General features: G+C 47.4%; 1 long non-coding RNA gene across 1 annotated transcript; it reads left to right on the top strand.

Moving 5' to 3' along the window:
* Positions 1 to 11,679: 11,679 nt before the first annotated feature.
* On the top strand, positions 11,680 to 21,850 carry LOC308639295. Its single transcript, XR_014020032.1, has 3 exons — positions 11,680 to 11,775; positions 17,052 to 17,131; positions 21,645 to 21,850. It is a non-coding gene; the product is annotated as an uncharacterized lncRNA (long non-coding RNA).
* The last annotated feature ends 5,301 nt before the right edge of the window (positions 21,851 to 27,151 follow it).

Here is a 27,151-nt window from a genome sequence, read left to right on the forward strand (position 1 = left end):
GTAGAACATGGAGCATTAGGGATAGCACTTCATAAATACATAAACAAATAATGTAAGGGCATGTTCTTCATCTATGTTTAGCAATATATATATATGTGTGTGTGTGTGTGTGTGTGTGTGTGTGTGTGTGTATATATATATATATATATATATATATATATAAAATCTACAATAAAATCTACGAAAGTAACTACAACCTAGGGTCCCCATAAAGTCACAGAAAATAGGGGAACTGTATTCATGCCATGGGAACATGTGCGGTTCTCATGTTTAATTAGTAGAAAATGATGTATCATGCCCTCTTCTGGTGGCACATGAGGAATTATGGCCTCACATTCAATTCCTAAGACTAGGGCAGAAGGAATGCTGGAATCCCTGCTGGTCTTGGATCATGTCCAGGTCACTGACCACTTGGGTTGGTGCGTTGTTGGCTAGAGAAGATCTCCTCCGGCTTCAGCAGCTTCCACAGTTGTCTGTTTTCAGCCAAAGAGTTGATCCCCAAGGAGATAATGTGATGCTCTGGGATCTCCAGACCCAGTGACACTGTGTAAAATAAGACCTGAATGGACGAAATCCTGTGGAAAATGAAGTTCTACCAGAACAAGAGTTCTGAGGAAAGAAGAGGAAATTCAGGCCCCAGTGTGGTTTCTGATGAATAATGAAAGGCACCAGGTACTGAAAGCTGAGCTCCTGGGTGAGTCCCGTGTTGGAGGCCAGCGTGGCAAATTTGCCTGGCTTTGCTCTTCCTTCCAGCCTGCCTCCCTTTCTTTCCTTCCTGGAGATAAGAGCCAGGGTCTTACCTATTCCTTCTCAGTTTGGCATCCACTAGAAATGAAAACCAAACTTGTAATGGTGAAGCATGTTACATCAAATTGAGCCAAATGCAAGGAGCCATAGTTTCTGGAAATGACTGGCTTGATTTTCTTTCTCTCCTTTTTTTATTTTTCAAATTGGCGTGGTAGAAGCAGAGCAACAGAAAGGAAGGCTGGTTCTCTCTTGTGGGGCAATACTACCATCCTGAGGAAGTCCTTTGAAGAAGCCCCACCCCCTGAGCCCATCCTGCATGAAAGGCCTAGGAGCTGACCAAGACAGGACCCTGGGGTGCCTGAGGTCCCATTACCAATCTAGGCCTCCAGGCCTATTATTGGTCTAAGGCCAGGTCAGAGCAAAGCACCGTGAATGCAGAGTCCTATTGTAGAATGTGGAGCTTTAGGGACAGCAGGACTGAGCCTACAGGTGCCTCAGTATGCCCCGTCCTGCAAGGAGGGATCATACTGCATTCAGTCTTGATCCATCTGGACCCTCCTGGGAGAGCTGCTTCTACTGTAGGCCTCCCACTGGTCCCACCAGGTCTGGTGCCTGGGTCTACATCTGGGACGGAAGTGAGTCAGGCACACAACCAAGTGTCCTGCTGCCTACATTCCCTCTTCCCCATGTCCTTGGTGTAAACATTTTCTACTCCTTCCTAGGCAAGCATACCTGAGCTTTGGCATCCAAGAGCCCAAGACAACGGGATACCATGAGGAACCACCAGAGAAGAAGGCTGAGTGAAGAGCAGACATGGGAAGAGGTGGTCACGTGGAAAGTGAGTTCACAAAGAAGGAAGATGAAGTAGGGTAGGACCCCCCCTTTTTTTTTAAAGAGAGAGAGAGAGAGAGAATTTTAATATTTATTTTTTAGTTTTCGGCGGACATAACATCTTTGTTGGTATGTGGTGCTGAGGATCGAACCCGGGCCGCACGCATGCCAGGCGAGCGCGCCACCGCTTGAGCCACATCCCCAGCCCAAGGGTAGGCCCTTTTTGACTTTTTGGTTATTGTTTGTTCAATGTGGTCCTGCCATGGAACCCAGGACTGTGAATGTTAGATCTCACGTTAGTATCCAATAGAACCCAAAAGGAAAATTTAAGCAGGGGAGCACATTTCCCAAGACTGAGGAAAATGCAGGTCAGCCACACTTTCTGGAGTGTCGCTTCTTCTGACAATTTTTTTTTCCTTTTAAATTGGAGAGGCACACACAATGGGCCTGGAGTCAAGTCTGGTGAAAGAAAAAATTTCATAGAGTCCCACCCCATGAATAAGTTCTGCATGAATATCTTAGCAGGTAAAGGAGGCAGGGCCAATAGCAGGTCTATTGGGCTGAAGTTCCAGCTGGGCTTAGCAACCTCCTCGTTGGGGGCCATGCAGGACCAAAGCACAAAGGCAGAGTCTTGCAGAAGCAGATCCGTGAGAGACACCAGCTTTGCCTCCAATGGTGCCAAAAAAACTGGCCTGTCCTGCTGTTCTCACACAGCTTCGAGGCAGGATCCATGCGCTATTAAACTGATGTCACAAAAGGGCATTCTGTGTCTTGCTCCAATGGAGAAACACGAGGCAAGTGCCCTCAGTAACCTGTGTTGGCCTTTGACAGGGTTTCTCTGGTCCAGTCCTCACAGATTCCTACCAAGGCCCTGCCCCCAAGAGTGTTACTGGTCCCCTGGGGAACCCTGGCTCTCCAGGGTTCTCTCTTTCTTCTTTCTTTGGCTCTCCAGGTGCTTTGCTGACAGAGCACCAGTGCCCAGGTCTCCCTCAGGGCCCTGGGAGAAGGCAATGAGGCCCATTCATTCAAGCCTCCTTCCCAGGAGGCCGAGCTGTTGGTCAGATCAGGCAGGCAGGGAGTTGGAAGATCCTTGGGCTCAGATCTGGGCCTCCTTGCCTTCTCCTAGGGCCCTGAGGGAGACAGAGTCGGTTCAAGGATTGTGGCCCGTCCTGCCCAGATGGCAGCCCAAGCCTCTTGCAGCTTGCTCCACAAAAGCCAGATCCTCCCCAACAGCTAGGTCTCCTGGGAGGGAGGCTTCAGTGGAGCGCCGTGTTTGCTACCTGTTCCCTCAGGATGGTGGGAGTGCTCCAGCCGAGGCCACCAGCCTGGATCCTGAGTGCTCTTCTCCTGCTCTTCTTTTCTGTACAAGTGCCAGCCAGAGACAAAGTCACCAGGGAACATTCACCTTGGGTTTTGCTACCATTGTTGGAGTACATTCTCAATGGTGCCTTTTTCTTTTGCATTGTTTCATGGTTAATAATTTTAAAAAAAATTTTTTTTAGTTGTAGATGGAAACAATACCAATATTTTATTTTTTAATTTATTTTTATGTGGTGCTGAGGATCGAATCCAGTGCCTCACACGTACGAGGCAAGCACTCTGCCACTGAGCCATAATCTCAGTTTAAAAAATTTTTTTTCCTATTATTATTTTGTAGGGGGGAGGCATACCAGGGATTGATCTCAGGAGCACCGGACTACTGAGCGACATCCCCAGCCCTATTTTGTATTGTTTAATTTAGCAACAGGGTCTCACTGAGTTGCTTAGTGCCTTGCAGTTGCTGAGGCTGGCTTTGAACTCGGGATTCTCCTGCCTCAGCCTCCCCAGCCTCTGGGATTACAGGTCTGCATTACTGCACCAGGTTTAAGTTGTGAACTTTTGAGGTAGGTTGACCAGGAGGGCCTCCATCTGTTGGTGTTTTGCTTCAGCCTCCCAGGCCTTTCTTCTGCTTTTGTTTTTAATTTGGAATTAAGTGGAGGCATGAATCCTCACCCTGGCATCATTACTCTGGTTCTTGGGAATTTAATTTGCCCCATGGTACCTTCTCCACTCCCTTATTATTTATTTACTTTGCTTCTCTTTACTTGCCCAGCGGTTCACAGAGCTAACACAAGACCAGATAAATTACAAAGTATCTTTGACTCTTTTTCTAACACATGTGATAATTTTGAAAAAATATATAGTCATATATGTGTCCTTCAGAGTTGAGAGGTAGATCAGTCATGCATCCTAGGCATTTTTTTTTCCATGCTATAAGAATACTGGAGGGTTACTATTTTGTAAAAAATAAAATTTTGCCAGTTGTCCTGGTGCATGCCCGTGTCCTGGTGGCCAGTATGGGTAAGACAGGAGGAACGCAAATTGCAAAGTTGCTACCACGTAGCGAGACAATTAGTTACCTTAAAAGATCCTGTCCCAAAATAAAAACTCATTAGAAGTTTAAGAAAAGGATTGGGCATGCTGCTCTGTGGTTGAGCATTCGTGGGTTCAATGCCCAGTACCAAAGCCAAAAAAGGAATAAAATTTGTTTGGCTCATGGTTCTGGAGACAGGAATGTCCACGAACATGGCCTGGGGATGTGCATGCTATCATGAGGCCAGACAGAGCAGTCCCGCTGAAGAGTGTTGACTCTGATAGCAAAGTCACTCCTGAGCACACCTATTAGTCCCTGAATGGCCTGATCTCTGCATGAAGGCAGGGTCCTCATGAGCCACTCACCTCCCACAGTCCCTCCAAATACCATCAACCTGTAATTCAGGGATTCAGGTTTCAACCCAGGAATTCCAGGGGACACACACTGCCCTTTCGGAGATAGGTCATGCTGTCATTTCAATGTTTGTTGGATGCTGTGGTTTCCATCAAAACCACTAAGACACCAGGTCAGGAGTTCATAGCTGTGATCCTATTGACAAGGAATTTCACCTTTCTCCTTTAGGCTTCAAATGTATGAAACAGAGTTTTAGGAAGGATAACATTCATGAGAGTTCATGTTCCTCAGCTCCTCAATGCTGCGTTAAATAGAAGTCTGCTCTAAATTATGTTAGGAGCATTAATTCAAATTTATTATGGATTTTTTTCCCCTCAAGTGAGACTGATTGTGTAGAATGTAGGTATAGATTTAACAATATACATAGAAAGAATCCAAAAGGTTAATGGGTCATCTGGAAGGTTTCCTGCTGATGCTTTTCTTTGTTTTAGCACATGCTCCTTTTGGACTCCTCCTCAAACATCACTCTTTAATTCACTAAATTCTAGGGCTTTCTGGCCCATACCTATGATCCCAGCAATATGAGAGGCCAAGGCAGGAGGACTGCAAGCTAGTAGGCAGACTCAGCAATGAGTGAGGCCCTAAGCAAGTTAGCAAGAGCCTGTTTCCCGAGAAAAAAATTAAAATTTCAGGGGTAGGGTGGTATGGGGTTTGTTGCTCAGTAGTACAGCAAAAATGCAGAAATAAATACTTTCTTCGAAGGGGAAAAAAAACCTATTTCTTGATGACGTGATTCTGTAAGCCTTTTTTTTTTGTGGTGTTTTTTCAGACAGGAAGGGCGGGAGAAGAGCTCTCAGGCAGAGGGCTGGTGGCCATGTCTGCAGCTCTACTGCCATCGTGCGGAAACAGTTTCACAATACTCAGCTCCATTCAAACCTCCTTCCCAGGAGGCCTAGCTGTTGGTCAGATTGGCAAGCAGGGATTTGGAGGATCCTTAGGCTCAGATCTGGGCCTCCTTGCCTTCTCCTAGGGCCCTGAGGGAGACCTGGGCACTGGCCCTAGAGGTCGGTTCAAGGACTGTGGCCTGTCCTGCCAGTGTCTGGGCCTTTGGCGCTTGGCGGGTGGGTTGCTCATCTCTACCATAGAGGAGTCCATCAGGCCAACGGGACCTATGCAGGTTGCTGCCGGGTACTTCTGTGATCAGCGAGGAGGAGAGCCACCGCAGCCCATGATAAGCATAGACATGGTGGCCATGCACAGCTGTGGCTGCAGGCACAGCTCTGGGGGCACTACCTTCTGCCTGCAGCACATAATCTCCTCTCTGCTTGGGACACATCAGCCCTGGACATCAGTAGCTAAGCATGGAACAGCTGTCTTGCCTCTGGTTGTTGCCCTGCCAAAACAACTGCCCCCAGCCCCTGCTTCAGGGATTTCAGCTCCTCCCTGCACTGGGCGCCTTAACCCTGGGCGATCTCCCTGCATTGCAATTCCTCAGTGGGTCCCTCCGCTCCAGTCCACACAGCTCCGAATCGAAGTCCCGCCCCACGACTTCCTGTGACACCAGCTCCTGCCCACTGCTAGTCCCCTCAGGTCCCTGGCTCTCCAGGTTCTTTGCTGGGAGCGCGCCAGAGCCCAGTCTCCCTCAGGACCCTGGGAGAAGGCCAGGAGGCCCAGAGGGCAGCCCAAGCCGCCTGGAACTCACTCCTTGAAACGTGGGTCCTCCCCCACAGCGAGGCCTCCCGGGAAGGAGGCTTGAGTGGCGCAGGGCGTCTTGAAACTGGTTCCGCACGGTGGCGGTAGAGCTCCAGCTATGGCCACCAGCCCTGGGCCTGAGCGCGCCTCTCCCGCCCTGGCTGTCTCAAAAAACGCCACCCAGCCAAAGGCACCAGGCAACATGGCCGCCCTGGCCTTTGCCCAGTTCTGAGGAAGCAGCTCCCAAGGCTGCTTTTTCTTTTTCAGTATTTGTGGCTTTTGGTTTCCAATGGTTTGGTTTCTGTCGTGATTCTGCCTGAGACAGGCTTTTTCCGTGTTGCCCAGGACCTACTGGAAATCGTGGCGCCAGTGCAGCAGCCTCCAGCTCCTGTCTCCTGTTGTTTTCCATCTGAACTCTGACCAAGGCCTGAGTGCCATCCTCCCCTGGGCCTTCCCTCCTCTGTAGTTTGTGAGTGCTGGGACCAGGTGAGAGAAATGACAGGGTTCGGTTTGTTTTATGTTCTTTTTAAGACTTGAGAAGCTTGGAAACACTGGCATAAATGCATTCTGGCTTCTAGAGAACCAGTACGCACAGGTTGATGTGTCTTAGGTTCTGTTGCCATGAAGTCCAGTAAATTGTAAAGAGTAGATATTTCTCGGCCTCATGGTTCTGGAGATTGGCATTTCTAAGAACGCAGCATGTGGGCATCTGCTGAGCCTTTGGTGTGGGTCTGAGTCATACTGTGTCTTGCTCTAAGGTGAGGAACTCCATGCAAGTGCCCCCAGTAGCCTGCATTAACCTCTGACAGGGTTTCTCTGGTCCAGTCCTCACAGATTCCTACCAAGGCCCTGGCCCCAAGACCTCTGTGACACCACCTCTTGGCTGCTACTGGTCCCCTGGGGAACCCTGGCTGTCCAGGTTCTTTGCTGAGAGAGCACCAGTGCCCAGGTCTCCCTCAGGGCCCTGGGAGAAGGCAAGGAGGCCCAGATGGCAGCCCGAGCCTCTTGCAGCTTGCTCCACAAAAGCCAGATCCTCCCCAACAGCTAGGTCTCCTGGGAGGGAGGCTTCAGTGGAGCGCCGTGTTTGCTGCCTGTTCCCTCAGGATGGTGGGAGTGCTCCAGCCGAGGCCACCAGCCTGGATCCTGAGTGCTCTTCTCCTGCTCTTCTTTTCTGTACAAGTGCCAGCCAGAGACAAAGTCACCAGGGAACCGTCAACTTGAGCTTTGCCTCCATTTTTGGAAAATATTCTTAATGGTGTCTATTTGGTTTGCATTGTTTCATTGTTATTAACTTTTTTTTTTTTAAATTCCAGTTTTTTTCCTAAGGGATGTACCAAAGACTGAGTTCAAGGTTACCGAGCCACATCCCTAGCCTTATTTTGTATTTTTTTTTTTTTTTTATTTACAGACAGAGCCTCCCTGAGTTGCTTAGTGACTCCGTTTTTCCTGAGGCTGGCTTTGAACTTAGGATCCTCAGGTATCAGCGTCCTGAGCCGCTGCGATCACAGGCATGAGCCATTGGGATCACAGGCCTGTGTCATCACGACCAGATTTAATTTTGAATTTTGAGGTAGGTTGAGCAGGCTGGCTTTCATCTTTTGGCATTCTTGCTTCAGCCTCCCATTCCTTTCTGGTTTTGTTTTCCATTTGCAGTTAAACGAAAGCATGAATCCTCAGAGGACATTATTGCTCTGGTTTTGGGGAATTTAATTTGCAAGTCTACCTTGTGCACTCCCTTATTGTTTGCTTGGTGTCACTTACCCAGCGGTTTCTCAGAGCTAACACCAGATCAGAGAAACGAAAAAGTCAAGTGTGTTTGACTTTATTTCTAACATATTTGATAATTTTGAAAAAAATTCTATAGAGCTGACAGGTATATCAATCACGTATCTTAGGCAACTTTTTTTGTTGCTATAATAATCCTAGAGGGCCAGGTCGTAGCTCAGTGGTACAGTGCTTGCCTAGCACATGTGAGGCACCGGTTTCCATCCCCAGCACCACATTAAAAAAACTAAACATATAAATTAGAGCTATTATGTCCATCTACAATTAAAAAATAAAAATAAAAAAACCTGGAGGTTGAATTTTCTAAATAATAAAATGTCTCCAGGTGCCTGGCACATGCCTACGATCTTGGCTGCCTGGGTGGCTGAGGCAGGGCAATCGCAAATTGTAATCTTGCTATGACTTAGGGAGACCCTTAGGTAACTTGGATAAATCCTGTCCGAAAATAGAAAATCCTAATGATTTGAAGAAAATGACTGGATATGTTGCTCTGTAGTTAAGTACCCCTGAGTTCAACGTCCAGTACCAAAGATAAAAAAGGAATAAAATTTGTTTAGCTTATGGTGCTGGAGACAGGAACGTCCACGAACATGGCCTGGGGATATGCTTGACCATTGGTGAGGGTCTTTGGGCTACATCCTAACATAGAAGAGGCCATCCTGAGACAGAGCAGTCCCGCTGGAGAGAGTTGACTTTGATAGCAAAGTCACTCCTGAGCACACCTATTAATCCATGAATGGACTGATCTCTGCATGAAGGCAGGGTCCTCATGAGCCACTCACCTCCCACAGGCCCTACACACACTGCCCTTTCAGAGATAAGTCATGCTGTCATTTCAATGTTTGTTCCATGCTGAGGTTTCCATCAATACCATTAAAACTCCAGGTCAGTGGTGCATACCTGTGATCCTATTGGCTAGGAATTTCACCTTTCTCCTTTGGGCTTCAAATGTGGTAAAACAAAGTTTTAGGAAGGATGACATTCATGAGAGTTCATGTTCTTCAGCTCCTGAAAGCTGTGCTAAACAGAAGTGTGCTCTAAATGATACTAGGGGCATTAATTCCAATTTATTACAGTATTTTTTCCCCTCAAGTGAGGTTAACTCTACACAAATGTGGGTATAGATTTAACAGTATACATAGAAAGAATCCAAAAGGTTAATGGGTCCTCTGGAAGGTTACTGCTGGTGCTTTTCTTTTTCTCGGCACGTGCTCATTTTCGGATTCCTTGTCAAACATCACTCTTCAAAGCACTAATGAGTAAGTAGGGCTTTGTGGCCCACAAGTATAATCCCCACAACATGAGCTGCCAAGGAACGAGGCATGTTAACTTGAGGCCAGACTCAGCAATCAGTGAGGCCCTCAGGAAGTTGGCAACACCCTGTGTCAGGATAAAAAGTTAATCGATCGAGGGCCGGGAGGGTACTGGGTATGTTGCTGTGTGGTTCAGCATCCCCGTATTGAGTCCTCGGTACAAAATCAATGAATCAATCAGTCAATAAAATGAACTGAAGGGAAAATACTGTTGAAGGAAGAGAGCTAAAACTGCCAATGAGATGATTCTGTAAGCCATGTGATGAAATATCACTTATAAGGAACAAAATATTCAGAAAACACATAAAGATACACACCCCAGGGAGCAGGTAAGTAGTAGACGTGCATTTAATGGTATGGGAAAATGTTAATTGCTCACGTTTAATGAGAAGACAAGGATGGAAATGAACGCAAAAGTAAATACAAGTCACATGCCCTCCTCCATTGCTCATGAGAAATTGTTGCCCCCCCCCCCCCCCATTGAGTTCAGGAGAAGAGAAAACCAAAGGACTGATGGAATCCCCACTGCCCTGGGAGCATGGCCAGGTCACTGACCACCTGGGTTGGTGACTGGTTGGCCACAGAAGATCTCCTCCAGCTTGAGCACCTTCCTCAGTTGTCTGCTTTCATCCCAGGGATTTTTCCTCTGATGGCTGTTTGCTGTTTGTGATCTGCAGAGCCTGTAACACTGAGCCACACTCCAGTGGACCAGATCCTATGGAAATGAAGTTCCACCAGGACAGGTGTCCTCAGGAAGGAGGAGTAGATTCAGGCCCCAGTGTGATTTCTGATGAAACCTGAAAGCAGTCCCCTGCTGGAGACCAAGGTAGGAAGGTCTCAAGTTGGAGGCCAGTCTGGCCAACATGCAAAATCCTGTCTCAAAATTAAGAACTGAAAAAGTTTTTGGAAATCCCAATCCAAATTCCAAAACAAAAACACATCCTGGCCAGCTCGTTCCAACACAAAGGGCAGAAAAGAAGGGAGCCAGGTTTCCTGAGCCTTTTTCTCTGGGCCGCGTTTTTTTCAGACAGGAAGGGCGGGAGAAGGGCGGTCAGGATGAGTTCTGGTAGCCATGTCTGCAGCTCTACTGCCATCGTGCGGAAATAGTTTCTAGATACCCAGCGCCATTCAAGCCTCCTTCCCAGGAGGCCTAGCTGTGGGGCAAATATGCCCAGGTGGATGTTCTAAGAGGCTTCCGTTCTGATCTGGGCCCCCTTCTCTTCTCCTAGGGCACTAAGGTAGACCAGGGCACTGGCGCCCCCTCACCTCAGAACCTGCAGAGGATGGGCCCAGAGCTAACTAGGGGCAGCCAGGAGGTGGTCCCACAGGAAGTCATGGGGCGGGGCCTAGGTGCCAAGCTCTGTGGACTTAACTCTGAAAGGATCATGCAGGCGCTTGTGGATACTTCTTTGTTGTTCAGGTTCCTTGGTGCAAGAGGTAGCAATGCCTTTCGTGAAGTCACCATGGTGTTGTGCTCAGATCCCTTCAGCCCCTAGGTGGAACAGAAAGGCAGGACAGTTCTAGGTGGCACAGGGCCGCATCAGATGTGTGTGCAGTAAGTCACAGGCAGGCCAATTGTCTAAGGGTTAGGGTGGTCAGAAGAGAAGGCAGAGAATTGGAAGTTCTTCTAGTGCAGCCAATGTGCTAGAGACACAAGCACCAAGAACACCCAGGAGGATCAACTCAAACCTAAGTTTGGAAACCTGTTATTTGGTGGAGCCTATGCAAAAAATTGGCTTAAAATGTATCAGTGGTATTATTATAGAAGCCAAACCTATGCAAGTTTAGAGGAACATATAGGCATAAATCTTCCCATCCTTGGATTTGGGAGTGGTTTCTTGAAAACAACGCTGAAAGCAGAAATAAAAGACAGATGGGTGCTCAGGAAGTCATCTCCTTTTGCCACAAAGGGGCTGACCAACAATATGAAGAGGCAGCTGGCAGCTGGCAGAATAAAATAGTTGCAAGTATCTGGAAACATTCTAACACCCAGAATGTTTGAGGAAAATTGGAGTTGAGTAAGCAAAAGATTATGGGTGTTTCACATGATGTCTGATGATGGTGGTTTTCTCTCATTCCGAACATGGCTGATTTCTGAATCCTTTGCAAGTTTCATGTCCTAGTTACCAAAGACAAAAGACATGACCCATCTGTAGGTGACAAGCAGTCATAGACATGCAGGGTAAAGCCAGGGAAAGCTGTCACAGGCCATTCTGTGATATGGGAAAACGCTTGTGCTCTAGGGTCAGATGATGAAGTCGTGAGAGAACATCTGTCAACTGTAGGAGAAGAATTGATGGTCCCTCCCATGCACATGTCGCTGCTGGTGGGATTGTAGAGCATTCAGTCTTGAGCTCTCTGAACCCCCCGTGTAAGGACTGCACCTAAGGGAGGCCTCTCCCTGGGCCCACCCAGCCTAGAGCCTGGGTCCCAATGGAATAGGAGTCCAGGGAGCCTGAGAAGGAAGTGAGTTGGGCTGACACCCAAGAGTCCTGGGGCCTACGTTGCTGCTTCCCTGAGCCCTTGGTGTAAACATTTTCCAACTCCTTCCTAGGCAAGGATGCCAGAGGTTTGCCTCCAAGAGCCCGAGACAAGTGGATACCATGAAGAAATGCTGTAGAAACAACACTGAGTGAGGAGCAGAAAGGGGAAGACTTGTGACATGGAAACTGAGTTCTGGAAGAGAGAAGGTGCCATGGGGTGAGTGGCTGAGGTCTTCAATATCACTTTTAATTTTATCCTTTTTTTCTCTCTCTCTTTCTTCCTCTAAGTGTTACTGGCGGGAAACCCGGTAACAGTGGAAAAAAAGAGCCAAATCTTAGGAGTGGAACACATTTCCTCAAAAGAGCAAAATGCAAGGAAGGCAGCCATAGTTTCTGGTGTTTCCTCTGTTCTGGAATTGTTTTTTTTTTTCCCCTCATTGGATGAGCGGAAGCAGAGTACCTGAGGCAAGGCTAGTTCTGTCTTGTGGGGCAATACTACCATCCCGAGGACAGAGTTTCGTAGTGCTCAGAGCCCATAGCTCAGAGCTCAGAGCTCTTCTGCACTAAAGCCCCTGCAGGTGAGGAAGGTAGGGCCCCTGGGAGGTCCAAGGGGGCAGGTTCAAGCTTGGCGTCCCAACGTCTATGTGTCCTCCGGCAGAAACAAAGCACAAATGCAGAGTCTTGGTGGGGAACCTGGGTAATGATGGACACCAGAAGAAAGCACAGAGGTGCTACCAGATCAGACCTGTCCTTGCTGTTCTCACACTGCGAGGAAGGATCCACGTGCACAGTGACATCAAGAAAGGGCATCCCTTGACTTGCTATCTATATCCCCAGGTTTTAAGGTATGCATTAAACCATGAATTCCGTTCAGTTATGAATATCATCAGTGTATTCAGATTTTCCACTTCGTCTTCTGGTTTTTGATGTTGTTGTTGTTTGTTCTTTTTTGTACTGGGGATTGAACCGAGGAGCACTTAAGCACCGATCCACATCCACAGCCCTTTTTTGTATTTATTTAGAGACAGGGTCTCACTGACTTGCTGACTGGCTTTGAACTCATGAACCTCCTGCCTCAGCCTGGAGAGCTCCTGGGATCATAGGCGTGTGCCACCACACCTGCTTCTTTCTTCTTCTGTCGGTTTTTGAAAACTTATTTTTTAAAGTTGCTCATTTCGAGTAAGTTGTTAAATTTGTTAATGGCCGTACATGGTAGCACAAGCCTGAAATTCTCGCACCTTAGCACGTGGAGGTAGTGTTGTAGGAGACATATGAGGCAGGACACCAGATAGGAAACAGGCAGCAGGGTTATTTGGCTGCAGCCAGGGTCAGAGGGTGAAGATTTCACTGTAATCTCTCAGTGCCCTGAACCCCGATTTCAGGCAGTTTCAGAACTTCATACCCAGCGTGTAAGGGAAGGGGCTCAGAAGGTCACAGCCTGTAGAAGTTCACACAAAAACAGCTTTTTCTTCGGCTGTTCTTGGCAAGTTAACCCTTCAAGGACAGCACCTGAGAAGGGGAGAGCTTCTTCTCCCCTCTCTTCCCCCTGCCAGCTGTTATCATGGAACCCTATTAGTATCCTCTTCTATTATCTTTGAAATGTACACATCTACGGATCTGTTTTTTTTTTTTTTTTTTTTTTTTACACTTTGCAAAACTGTGCAAACTACTATACTGGATATTCCATAAATGTTTGTGAAAAACTAGTAAAGGGGCATTCAGCACCTGGAGTGGTGATTTCTTTCAGGTCAGTGGCCAAGTAAGATACACCAACAGCAAATAGGAAGTTTAACCACACTGAACTCAATTCTGGTGAAGATTTCTGGAGAAGCTTAATTAAGATTTTCTATGGAGGGGGGGCGGTGCCACTAGAGTCGGAGAATCACAAATTCAGCCAGCCTGGGCAACCCAGTGAGACCCTGTCTCAAAATAAAAGAAAAAGAACTGGAGGTCTAGTTCAGTGGCAGAGCACGCCTGAGTTCAGTTCCCCGTATCATACACAGAGTTGTTCAGGATATTTTCTCATATTTAACATCTGTGGCATCTTTTGTTTCTGATAATAGTTGTTTACTTTTACTTCAGTCTTGCTAAGGATTATAGTAATTCTTGTAGTCCTATTTATTTATTTAATACTGTGAATTGAACCCAGGGCCTCACACATCCTAGGCAGGAGCTCTAACACAGAGCTACAACCCCAGCCCTCCTTGTAGTTCTTTTTTGCCTTGATTTTTTTTTTTTTTTTTTTTTTTTTGTGATTCTGGGGATTGAACCCATGGCCTTGTGCATGCGTGGCAAGCACTTTACCAATTTTCACCCCTTTATTTTCTTCTTCTACTTATTTGGAGCAAATTTCTTTTCACTCTTACCTGCTGAGGCTGGTAACTGAAATCATTGTTTTTCTTAAGTATTTTAAGTTACAAATTTCTTAAAAAAAAAAAAGAAAGGGTATGCTTCTTCTTGCTCCAAGGACCAAGAACACAAAGCTGGGACCTTCAAGAGCCTGCATTAGCCTTTTTTTCTTTTCGAGCTCTTCCTTGACATCAGAGGTGGTTTATTTTATTGAGTTGTACAGTTTTCATTTTGATATTATTTAAATGTTGAACGAATGACCCCTTTCCAGAATATTAACACTTTGCATATTAAAAACTCATTTCTGTAGGATATCTTCTCTTATTGGAAGTACAGGGCACTAGGATCCACAAGCGGCTTATAGTCCATGAAAGAAACCCACTCTTTGGGGCTCAGTAATTGCAAGGAAGGGCTCTTCTCAGTGGCTGATGAGCCACAGAAAAGCCTCACAGTGCTTCAGGTGAGTAACAGAGGGCGCTCCCAGGTCAGCTGCACACCCTGGCCTGGGCTTCAGGAACAGAGCACATCAAAAAGGCCCTGTTAGGGCATCAGAGATTCAGGCCTCAGTGTAGTTACTGATGAAACCTGAAAGCAGTCTCATGCTAGAGGCCAAGGTAGTAAGGTCTCAAATCGGAGGCCAGTCTGGCCAACATGCAAAATCCTGTCTCAATATTAAGAAATGAATAAGTTTTTGAAAATCTCAATTCCAGTTCCAACACACACAAAAAAGCATCCTGGACAGCTTGTTCCAACATGGAGGGCAAATGACAAGGGAGCCAGGTTTCCGGAGCCTTTTTCTCTGGGTGGCGTTTTTTCAGACAAGAAGGGCGGGAGAAGAGCGCTCAGGAAGAGGGCTGGTGGCCATGTCTGCAGCTCTACTGCCATCGTGCGGGAACAGTTTCACGACACCCAGCGCCATTCAAACCTCCTTCCCAGGAGGCCTAGCTGTTGGTCAGATCGGGCAGGCAGGGAGTCGGAAGATCCTTGGGCTCAGATCTGGACCTCCTTGCCTTCTCCTAGGGCCCTGAGGGAGACCTGGGCACTGGTGGCACTTCAGCCTAAACCTGCAGAAAGAGGGGCACAGAGGGGACTCCCAGCAACCTAGCGATGCTCTCACAGGAAGTTGAGGGCGGGGCCTCGGTGCTCAAGTTTGTGGACCGCCACTGAGGGACACTTGGAAAAGGATAATGCAAGCACTTGTGGATACTGTTTTCTGGTTCGGGTCCCATGGACCAAGAGATAGCAGTCCCTTATGTGAAGTCACCATGCCATTGTGCTTGAATCCTTTCTGCTTCCAGGTGGAGCCCGAGGACAGGTCAGTTTTTGGTGGCATAGGGCAGCATCAGAAGTGTGTCCAGTAGTTCACAGGCAGGCCCAATTGTCTGGAGGCCAGGATGGCCTGAAGGGGAGGGCAGAGAAGAATTGGAAGAACTTGCAGTACAGCCGACCTGCTAGAGACAAGCACCCAGAACGCTTCCATTTGGAGAGCTGTTATTTGGTGGAGCCTATGCAGAAGTTCACTTAAAATGCATCAAGGATCTCCTCCCGAAAACCTCACATACAGCATTTGAGAGAAAAATGTAGGCAGGTGGGGCTGGGCGGGGCAGGTCGGGGCAAGTCCTAAGGGGGGGGGGGCAGGCTAGAGCAGGGCACAGGTTCTTCCAAAAGAGCTGCCCCTGGCAGCTGTTTCTGGGAAATTAGCACGTCCTTGCGACCTCGCTGCATTAACCCTCTGTGGGTCCTGCGGCTCCAGTCCACACAGCGCCAGAGCCCAGTCTCCCTCAGGACCCTGGGAGAAGGCCAGGAGGCCCAGAGGGCAGCCCAAGCCGCCTGGAACTCACTCCTTGAAACGTGGGTCCTCCCCCACAGCGAGGCCTCCCGGGAAGGAGGCTTGAGTGGCGCAGGGCGTCTTGAAACTGGTTCCGCACGGTGGCGGTAGAGCTCCAGCTATGGCCACCAGCCCTGGGCCTGAGCGCGCCTCTCCCGCCCTGGCTGTCTCAAAAAACGCCACCCAGCCAAAGGCACCAGGCAACATGGCCGCCCTGGCCTTTGCCCAGTTCTGAGGAAGCAGCTCCCAAGGCTGCTTTTTCTTTTTCAGTATTTGTGGCTTTTGGTTTCCAATGGTTTGGTTTCTGTCGTGATTCTGCCTGAGACAGGCTTTTTCCGTGTTGCCCAGGACCTACTGGAAATCGTGGCGCCAGTGCAGCAGCCTCCAGCTCCTGTCTCCTGTTGTTTTCCATCTGAACTCTGACCAAGGCCTGAGTGCCATCCTCCCCTGGGCCTCCCCTCTCTCTGAGGGAACCTTCAAGGGGGCCCTGCTCATTCAGTCTGTTCTGAGTTGAACTGCACTCAGTCTTCCCTCCTCTGTAGTTTGTGAGTGCTCGGACCAGGTGAGAGAAATGACAGGGTTCAGTTTGTTTTTTACTCTTTTTAGGACACAAGAAGTTGGGAATCCAACGTGTCAATATGTATGTCTTCCAGAGAGCCAATGTGCACATGGTGATGTGTCTTGGTCTAGGTTCTGTTGCCATAACAAAAATACCTGAAGCTGAGTATTTTGTAAGAAATGGACATTTCTTGTCCTCATGGTTGTGGAGATGGGAAATCTAAGAATAGGACCTCAGTGTCTGCTGAGCTGTTGGTGGGGGTCTTCTTGCTAAATCATAATGTGGAAGAGGGCCAGCACAGGAGAGACAGAGGAAGCTTCTTGGAGACACCTGGCTTTTATAGCAAAGTCACTCCCCACAAAACCTATAAATTCATGAGTGGACTGATCAGTGCCTGTGCATGAGGGCAGAGTTCTCGTGAGCCAATGACCTCCCAGAAATACTTCAGTTCCCATTCACACATAATTTTGGGATTAACTTTCCAACAATGTGTTTTCAGGGCCCAACCATTGATACCATACTATGAAGTGACTTTTAAAGTTGAATGAAAATCGCTAGCATTATCTACTTTTCTAAAGTGGCCTTCAAAAATGAGTCTGTCACAAGGAGAGAGAGAGGAAGATTCTTCAAGACACCTAACTGGTGTCCTCCAGCCTGGATGATGGTTTATTTTCAAGTTTCCCCTTTAGATTTCAGGCAGAGAATGTTGAGGTAGGGGACTTAGTGTTGTGGTATTCATGTATCTTATGTACTCTAGGCTGTGGTGAATGCAGATATGGGAAGAAGTGGTCACGTGGAAAGTGAGTTCAAAAAAGAGAGAGAGAACATGAAAATGGGGTGAGTTGTTTTTTTTTTAAAGTCTTTGTTTTTTTGTTTGTTTGTTTGTTTTAATGTCGTCCTGGGATATAACCCAGGACTCTGTTCATTAGATCTCACGTTGATATGCAATGGAACCCAAAAGAAATTTTTTTATCAGGGGAGCAAGGTTTCTGAGATTGAGCAAAATGCAAGGCAGCCGTAGTTTCTGGAGTGTTTCTCCTGTGGCCATTTTATTTATTTATTTCTTCCAATTGGAGGGGCACAAGTGGAGCACCTAGAGGGAAGTCTAGTTAGGGAAACATTTTCATTGGGTCCCATCCCATGAGCACTTAATGCATGACAGCCCTAGCAGATAAGGCAGGGAGGGCCAGTACCAGGTCTGATGGTCCAAGATCCAAGCTGGGCTTAGCAACCTCCTTGTCGAGGGCCACGCAGGACCAAAGCACAAAGGTAGAGTCTTGTAGGAAATGATTTGCGAGGGACACTAGGATTGATTACACAGGTGCCACCTGAGCTTGTCTGTCGGGCTTTTCTCACTGAGCTGAGAGGACAGTGACATCACAAACGGGCATTGTGTGTCTTGCTCCAAGGTGAGGGACAAAGAGGCTACTGTCCCCAGAAACCTGCAGTAGCCTGTGAGAGGGTTTGTCTGTTTCTGTCCACACAGCTTCCTACCAAGGCCCTGCCTTGTGACTTCCTATGACACCATCTCCTGGCTGCTGCTGCTTCCCTGGGGACCCCTGGTCCTGTGGGTTCTTTGGGACGAAACAGCCATTGATCAGGTTTGGAAATCCAGATTGCACCCAAACCTCTTGTAACTCCCTACACAATTCAGTTTATCCGAGCTAAGACCAAGAGCAGATAAATAATAATGTCAATTGTTTTTGACTCTATTTCTAACATATGTGATAACTTTGAAAAAACACATCAGGGGCTGGGGATGTGGCTCAAGCGGTAGCGTGCTCGCCTGGCATGCGTGCGGCCCGGGTTCGATCCTCAGCACCACATACCAACAAAGATGTTGTGTCCGCCGAGAACTAAAAAATAAATATTAAAAAAAAATTCTCTCTCTCTCTCCTCTCTCACTCTCTCAGTATGTATGTGTCTTACAAAGTTGATAGGCATATCTGTCATGCATCTTAGGCATATGTGTATGTATTCTTTTTTCGATAAGACTATTGGATGGTGATTGTTTTAAAAAGAATCAAATTTCACTAAGTGCCCTGGCACCTTCTTGTGTTCCTGATGGCCTGGGTGGCTGAGGTAGGATTTGCAAACTTGTTACAACTTAGCAATACCCTTAGATAACTTAAGAGAGATCCTGTACCAAAATAAAAAATAATAATCAAAGAAAAGGATTAGACGTTTTTCTCCATGGTTAAGCACCCCTGTGATCAATGCCCAATACCAAAGCCAAAAAAAGAAAAAAAAAGTTTATTTGGCTCAAGTTTCTGAAGACAGGAGTGTCCACGAATGTGGCCTGGGGATCTCCTTGACCATTGGTGAGGGTCTTTGGGCTAAATCCTAACATAGAAGAGGCCATCCTGAGGCCAGACAGAGCTGTCCCGCTGGAGAGAATTGACTTTGGTAGCAAAGTCACTCTCCTAAGGAAACTTATGAATCCTTGAATGGACTGATCTATGTATGAAGGGTGAGTCCGGTAGAACCAATCACCTCCCAAAGTGCCTCCAAATATGATCAACCTATAATTCAGGGATTCAGGTTTCAACACAGGAATCCCAGCGGACACACACTGCCCTTTCGGAGATAGGTCATGCTGTCATTTCAATGTTTGTTCAATGCTGTGATTTCCATCAAAACCACTAAGACGCCAGGTTTGGTGGTCCTCTCCTGTAATCCCAGCAGCTATGGATTTCACCTTTCTTCTTTAGGCTTCAAAGGTGGTAAAAAGGGTGTAGTACAGATAACAGTAATGAGAGTTTATGCGCACCAACTCCTTAAAGCTGTGTAAACAGCAACCAGCTCCAAACAATAATATAAGCATTAATTCAATTTTATTACAGATTTTTCTTTCGAGTGAGACTATTCTACAGAAATGTAAGTGTAGATTGATCATCAGGCATAGAAAGAATCCAAAAAAGTATTGGGTCCCCTGGAAGATTGCCTGAAGGTGCTTTTCTTTCTTGAAGGGGGGGGGGGAACAGCTAATGATGATTCTGTAAGCCAGTTGATAAATTATTTATGGTCAAAAAATATACATAAAATACACAGATACAACACCATAGAGTCACTGTAAATAGTAGAAGTGTATTTCATGCCATGGGAAAATGTTATGTTTTATGGAAACAAAATGATGGAAATGGATGTAAAAGTCTAAGTATCACACCATCCTCGGATTGCTCATGAGAAGTTATTGCCACTAATCTAGTTCACAAGACACCAAACCAAAGGAATACTGGAGTCCCTGCTGGCCTGGGAGCGTGGCAAGGTCACTGACCACCTGGGTTGGTGACTGGTTGGCCACAGAAGATCTCCTCCAGCTTGAGCACCTTCCTCAGTTGTCTGCTTTCATCCCAGGGATTTTTCCTCTGATGGCTGTTTGCTGTTTGTGATCTGCAGAGCCTGTAACACTGAGCCACACTCCAGTGGACCAGATCCTATGGAAATGAAGTTCCACCAGGACAGGTGTCCTCAGGAAGGAGGAGTAGATTCAGGCCCCAGTGTGATTTCTGATGAAACCTGAAAGCAGTCCCCTGCTGGAGACCAAGGTAGGAAGGCCTCAAGTTGGAGGCCAGTCTGGCCAACATAGAAACTCTGGTCTCAAAATTAAGAAATGAAAAAGTTTTTGAAGATCCTAATTCAAATCCCCAAATAAAAAGGCAACTTGGTATCCCAGTGGTGGCTCCACAGGTTGAGACAGGAGGATTTCCAGTTGAAAGCCAGCAAGGGCAAGTTGAGGGACTAAGCAAATCAGTGAGAGCCTGTCTCTAAATAAATTACAAAATAGGGATGCGGATGTTGCTCAGTGCTTAAATGCCCCTGAATTCAATGCCTGGTACCCAAAAAAAAAAAAAAAAAAAAGGCAGACTGGATAGCTTGTTACTACTCTGAGGGCAAAAGACAAGGGAGCCAGGTTTCCTTAGCCTTTTTCTCTGGGCAGCGTTTTTTCAGACAGGAAGGGCGGGAGAAGGGCTCCCAGGATGAGTCCTGGTAGCCATCTCTGCAGCTCTACTGCCATCCTGCGGAAACAATTTCAAGACATCCAGTGCCATTCATGCCTCCTTCCCAGGAGGCCTTGCTGTTGGGCAGATCGGGCAGGCAGGGAGTTGGAAGATCCTTGGACTGCCATCTGGGCCTCCTTGTGTTCTCCTAGGGCCCTGAGGGAGACCTGGGAACTGACGTTCCCTCACCATAGAACCTGCAGAGCAGGGGGCCCAGAGCTGACTAGCAGCAGCCAGGAATTGCTCTCACAAGAAGTCGTGGGGCGGGGCCTAGTTGCTCAACTGTGTGGACTTCACCTGAGGGACACTCTGCAAAGGGTAATGCAGGCCCTTGTGGATACTGTTTCCTTGTTCAGGTCCCTTGGAGCAAGATATAGCAGTCCCTTATGTGAAGTCACCATGCTGATGTGCTCAGATCCCTTAGCCCCCAGGTGGAGCCCAAAGGACATGTCAGCTTTTGGTGGCATAGGGCAGCATCAGAAGTGTGTCCAGTAGTTCACAGGCAGGCCCAAGTGTCTGGAGGCCAGGGTGGTCTGAAGAGAAGGGCAGAGAAGAATTGGAAGAACTTGCAGTGTAGCCGATCTGCTAGAGACAAGCACCCAGAACGCTTACGTTTGCAAAGCTGTTATTTGGTGGAGCCTATGCAAAAATTCACTTAAAATGCATCAAGGATCTCCTCATGAAAACCACACGTACAGTATTTGAGAGACAAATGTAGGCCTACATCTTGCTGTCCATGGATGTGGCAATGGTGTCTTGAAAACACTGCTGAAAGCAGAAATGAGAGAAGACAGACTGGATGGTCAGGAAGTCATCTCCTTTTGCTTCCAAGGGAGTGACCAACAATAGGAAAAGGCAGCTCCCAGAATAAGAGAAAAAAAGTTGCAATTACCTGGGAACATTCTCACACTCAGAATTTTTGAGGAAACTTGGCTTCGCAACCTCTTTGTATCGCCAGGCTGAAACAAAGCAGAAATGCAGAGTCTGGGTGCAGAACCTGGATAATGATGGACACCAGGAATGTGCACACAGCTACCACCAGAACAGACCTGACCTTGATGTTCTCAACACTGTGAGGAAGGATCCCCGTGCCATTGCACAGTGACATCAAGAAAGTGCATGTTCCTTCTTGTTCCAAGGGGAACAACACAAGGCTGGTACCCTCAAGAGACTGCATTAGCCTTTTTCCTGTTTGTTTTTTCTTTTTTTTTTTTTTTTTTTGACAAGAGTATAGAGGTGGTTTATTTTACTGAGTTGTAGAGTTTCCGTGTTTATTAATCTAAATGTTATAATGAATGACCCCTTCCCAGATAATTAACACTTTGCATTTTAAACGTTTATTTCTGTAGGACATCTTCTATCATTGGAAGTACAAGGCACGAGGGAAAAGATAGTCATCCACCTCCCCTTGAGGGCTCACATCCAGCAGTCCATGGGGCGCCCCAGGATCCACAAGCAGCTTATAGTAGGTGACAGAAACCTGTTCTTCTGGGCTCAGTAATTGCAAGGAAGGGCACTTCTCAGTAGCTGGTGAGTCACAGAAAGCCTCACAGCCTTGCAGGTGAGTAACAGAGGGCGCTCCCAGGTTAGCTGCTCAGTGGGGCCTGGGCCCCCATAGCTGAATACACTGGAAATGCCCTATTATGGGGTTCGGAGAGCAACAGGCTGCCCTTCTAAGAGGGACTCGGGCCCGCAGGGATCTTAGGACCTTCCAGTGCCGGCAGGTAGCCCAGTACACCTGTCCAAGGGCTGTGGCCTGTCCTTCCAGTGCCTAGCCATTGGGCACTCTGTGGGGGGGAGGGGCGGGGGTTGGGGTGTAGGTTGCTCATCTCTTGAGGGAAGATGCTGCTGCCAGGTATTGCAGCAGTCAGTGGGCTGCCTAGCCAACCTCAGCCCCTGATGAGTGCAGACCCAGTAGCCAGGCACAACTGTCACTACATAACCAGCTCTCCTGGAGTTAGCTGCTGCCTGCAGGTGGCGGCAGCAACAACACAGGAAACAGACGCCCTGGCTCAGGTTCCTGTTCTCCCAAAAGAGCTGCCCCTGGCCACGGCTTCCGGGAAAAACAGGTGCAGGAACCACCATTGCAGTCAGCTGTACCATTTTGCGTTTTTATCCAAAGAAGTTATAAAGTCAACACACTGCAGTGATACATGCGTACCCATCTTTTTTTTTCTTAATTTTAAATATTTTATTTTTCAGTTTTCGGCGGACACACATCTTTGTATGTGGTGCTGAGGATTGAACCCGGGCCGCATGCATGCCAGGCGAGCGCGCTACCCATTGAGCCACATCCCCAGCGCATCCCATCTTGATTGGAGCACAATTCAAAAGTTATGGAAACAGCTTCTTCAAAAATTGTGAGCGTAAGAAGGTTTCCAGATAATAGAAACTTTTTTCACTTATTCTGCTAGCTCCTTCTTCCTGTTGTACATCATTCATGTTTTTTGAGGCAAAAGGAGATGACTTCCTGACCATCCAGTCTGTCTTCTCTAAACTCTGCTTTCAGCAGTGTTTTCTAGACACAATTGACACATTCATGGTCAGCAAGAGGTAGGCCAATATTTTCTTCTCAAATACTATAGGTTTGGTTTTCATAATGAAATCCTTAGTTAGACCAGATTTGCATTCAACACAGCTTACAAGACATAAGGTACATAAATATTAGTCTCCTACCTCAACATTCTCAGCCTGAGATCTAAAGGAGAACCTTGAAAATAAACCCACATCAATAACACTTTAGAAAAGTAGACATCTCTTAGTGATTTTGTTTCGATTTAAAGAATTACTTCATGGTATGGTTTCAGTGTTTGTGTCCTGTAAATCCTCTGTTGTAAACTTCATTCCCAAAATTATGAGTTAACGAGAACTGAAGAACATCTGGGAGGTCATTGACTCATATTTCCCATCTCCACAACCATGAGGACAAGAAATGTCCATTTCTTACAAAATACTCAGCTTCAGGTATTTTTGTTATGGCAACAGAACCTAGACCAAGACACATCACCATGTGCACATTGGCTCTCTGGAAGACATACATATTGACACGTTGGATTCCCAACTTCTTGTGTCCTAAAAAGAGTAAAAAACAAACTGAACCCTGTCATTTCTCTCACCTGGTCCGAGCACTCACAAACTACAGAGGAGGGAAGACTGAGTGCAGTTCAACTCAGAACAGACTGAATGAGCAGGGCCCCCTTGAAGGTTCCCTCAGAGAGAGGGGAGGCCCAGGGGAGGATGGCACTCAGGCCTTGGTCAGAGTTCAGATGGAAAACAACAGGAGACAGGAGCTGGAGGCTGCTGCACTGGCGCCACGATTTCCAGTAGGTCCTGGGCAACACGGAAAAAGCCTGTCTCAGGCAGAATCACGACAGAAACCAAACCATTGGAAACCAAAAGCCACAAATACTGAAAAAGAAAAAGCAGCCTTGGGAGCTGCTTCCTCAGAACTGGGCAAAGGCCAGGGCGGCCATGTTGCCTGGTGCCTTTGGCTGGGTGGCGTTTTTTGAGACAGCCAGGGCGGGAGAGGCGCGCTCAGGCCCAGGGCTGGTGGCCATAGCTGGAGCTCTACCGCCACCGTGCGGAACCAGTTTCAAGACGCCCTGCGCCACTCAAGCCTCCTTCCCGGGAGGCCTCGCTGTGGGGGAGGACCCACGTTTCAAGGAGTGAGTTCCAGGCGGCTTGGGCTGCCCTCTGGGCCTCCTGGCCTTCTCCCAGGGTCCTGAGGGAGACTGGGCTCTGGCGCGCTCCCAGCAAAGAACCTGGAGAGCCAGGGACCTGAGGGGACTAGCAGTGGGCAGGAGCTGGTGTCACAGGAAGTCGTGGGGCGGGACTTCGATTCGGAGCTGTGTGGACTGGAGCGGAGGGACCCACTGAGGAATTGCAATGCAGGGAGATCGCCCAGGGTTAAGGCGCCCAGTGCAGGGAGGAGCTGAAATCCCTGAAGCAGGGGCTGGGGGCAGTTGTTTTGGCAGGGCAACAACCAGAGGCAAGACAGCTGTTCCATGCTTAGCTACTGATGTCCAGGGCTGATGTGTCCCAAGCAGAGAGGAGATTATGTGCTGCAGGCAGAAGGTAGTGCCCCCAGAGCTGTGCCTGCAGCCACAGCTGTGCATGGCCACCATGTCTATGCTTATCATGGGCTGCGGTGGCTCTCCTCCTCGCTGATCACAGAAGTACCCGGCAGCAACCTGCATAGGTCCCGTTGGCCTGATGGACTCCTCTATGGTAGAGATGAGCAACCCACCCGCCAAGCGCCAAAGGCCCAGACACTGGCAGGACAGGCCACAGTCCTTGAACCGACCTCTAGGGCCAGTGCCCAGGTCTCCCTCAGGGCCCTAGGAGAAGGCAAGGAGGCCCAGATCTGAGCCTAAGGATCCTCCAAATCCCTGCTTGCCAATCTGACCAACAGCTAGGCCTCCTGGGAAGGAGGTTTGAATGGAGCTGAGTATTGTGAAACTGTTTCCGCACGATGGCAGTAGAGCTGCAGACATGGCCACCAGCCCTCTGCCTGAGAGCTCTTCTCCCGCCCTTCCTGTCTGAAAAAACACCACAAAAAAAAAAGGCTTACAGAATCACGTCATCAAGAAATAGGTTTTTTTTCCCCTTCGAAGAAAGTATTTATTTCTGCATTTTTGCTGTACTACTGAGCAACAAACCCCATACCACCCTACCCCTGAAATTTTAATTTTTTTCTCGGGAAACAGGCTCTTGCTAACTTGCTTAGGGCCTCACTCATTGCTGAGTCTGCCTACTAGCTTGCAGTCCTCCTGCCTTGGCCTCTCATATTGCTGGGATCATAGGTATGGGCCAGAAAGCCCTAGAATTTAGTGAATTAAAGAGTGATGTTTGAGGAGGAGTCCAAAAGGAGCATGTGCTAAAACAAAGAAAAGCATCAGCAGGAAACCTTCCAGATGACCCATTAACCTTTTGGATTCTTTCTATGTATATTGTTAAATCTATACCTACATTCTACACAATCAGTCTCACTTGAGGGGAAAAAAATCCATAATAAATTTGAATTAATGCTCCTAACATAATTTAGAGCAGACTTCTATTTAACGCAGCATTGAGGAGCTGAGGAACATGAACTCTCATGAATGTTATCCTTCCTAAAACTCTGTTTCATACATTTGAAGCCTAAAGGAGAAAGGTGAAATTCCTTGTCAATAGGATCACAGCTATGAACTCCTGACCTGGTGTCTTAGTGGTTTTGATGGAAACCACAGCATCCAACAAACATTGAAATGACAGCATGACCTATCTCCGAAAGGGCAGTGTGTGTCCCCTGGAATTCCTGGGTTGAAACCTGAATCCCTGAATTACAGGTTGATGGTATTTGGAGGGACTGTGGGAGGTGAGTGGCTCATGAGGACCCTGCCTTCATGCAGAGATCAGGCCATTCAGGGACTAATAGGTGTGCTCAGGAGTGACTTTGCTATCAGAGTCAACACTCTTCAGCGGGACTGCTCTGTCTGGCCTCATGATAGCATGCACATCCCCAGGCCATGTTCGTGGACATTCCTGTCTCCAGAACCATGAGCCAAACAAATTTTATTCCTTTTTTGGCTTTGGTACTGGGCATTGAACCCACGAATGCTCAACCACAGAGCAGCATGCCCAATCCTTTTCTTAAACTTCTAATGAGTTTTTATTTTGGGACAGGATCTTTTAAGGTAACTAATTGTCTCGCTACGTGGTAGCAACTTTGCAATTTGCGTTCCTCCTGTCTTACCCATACTGGCCACCAGGACACGGGCATGCACCAGGACAACTGGCAAAATTTTATTTTTTACAAAATAGTAACCCTCCAGTATTCTTATAGCATGGAAAAAAAAATGCCTAGGATGCATGACTGATCTACCTCTCAACTCTGAAGGACACATATATGACTATATATTTTTTCAAAATTATCACATGTGTTAGAAAAAGAGTCAAAGATACTTTGTAATTTATCTGGTCTTGTGTTAGCTCTGTGAACCGCTGGGCAAGTAAAGAGAAGCAAAGTAAATAAATAATAAGGGAGTGGAGAAGGTACCATGGGGCAAATTAAATTCCCAAGAACCAGAGTAATGATGCCAGGGTGAGGATTCATGCCTCCACTTAATTCCAAATTAAAAACAAAAGCAGAAGAAAGGCCTGGGAGGCTGAAGCAAAACACCAACAGATGGAGGCCCTCCTGGTCAACCTACCTCAAAAGTTCACAACTTAAACCTGGTGCAGTAATGCAGACCTGTAATCCCAGAGGCTGGGGAGGCTGAGGCAGGAGAATCCCGAGTTCAAAGCCAGCCTCAGCAACTGCAAGGCACTAAGCAACTCAGTGAGACCCTGTTGCTAAATTAAACAATACAAAATAGGGCTGGGGATGTCGCTCAGTAGTCCGGTGCTCCTGAGATCAATCCCTGGTATGCCTCCCCCCTACAAAATAATAATAGGAAAAAAAATTTTTTAAACTGAGATTATGGCTCAGTGGCAGAGTGCTTGCCTCGTACGTGTGAGGCACTGGATTCGATCCTCAGCACCACATAAAAATAAATTAAAAAATAAAATATTGGTATTGTTTCCATCTACAACTAAAAAAAATTTTTTTTAAAATTATTAACCATGAAACAATGCAAAAGAAAAAGGCACCATTGAGAATGTACTCCAACAATGGTAGCAAAACCCAAGGTGAATGTTCCCTGGTGACTTTGTCTCTGGCTGGCACTTGTACAGAAAAGAAGAGCAGGAGAAGAGCACTCAGGATCCAGGCTGGTGGCCTCGGCTGGAGCACTCCCACCATCCTGAGGGAACAGGTAGCAAACACGGCGCTCCACTGAAGCCTCCCTCCCAGGAGACCTAGCTGTTGGGGAGGATC

This window comes from Spermophilus citellus (assembly GCF_964194105.1).
Source record: "Spermophilus citellus genome assembly, chromosome: X".
Lineage (NCBI taxonomy): Eukaryota > Metazoa > Chordata > Mammalia > Rodentia > Sciuridae > Spermophilus > Spermophilus citellus.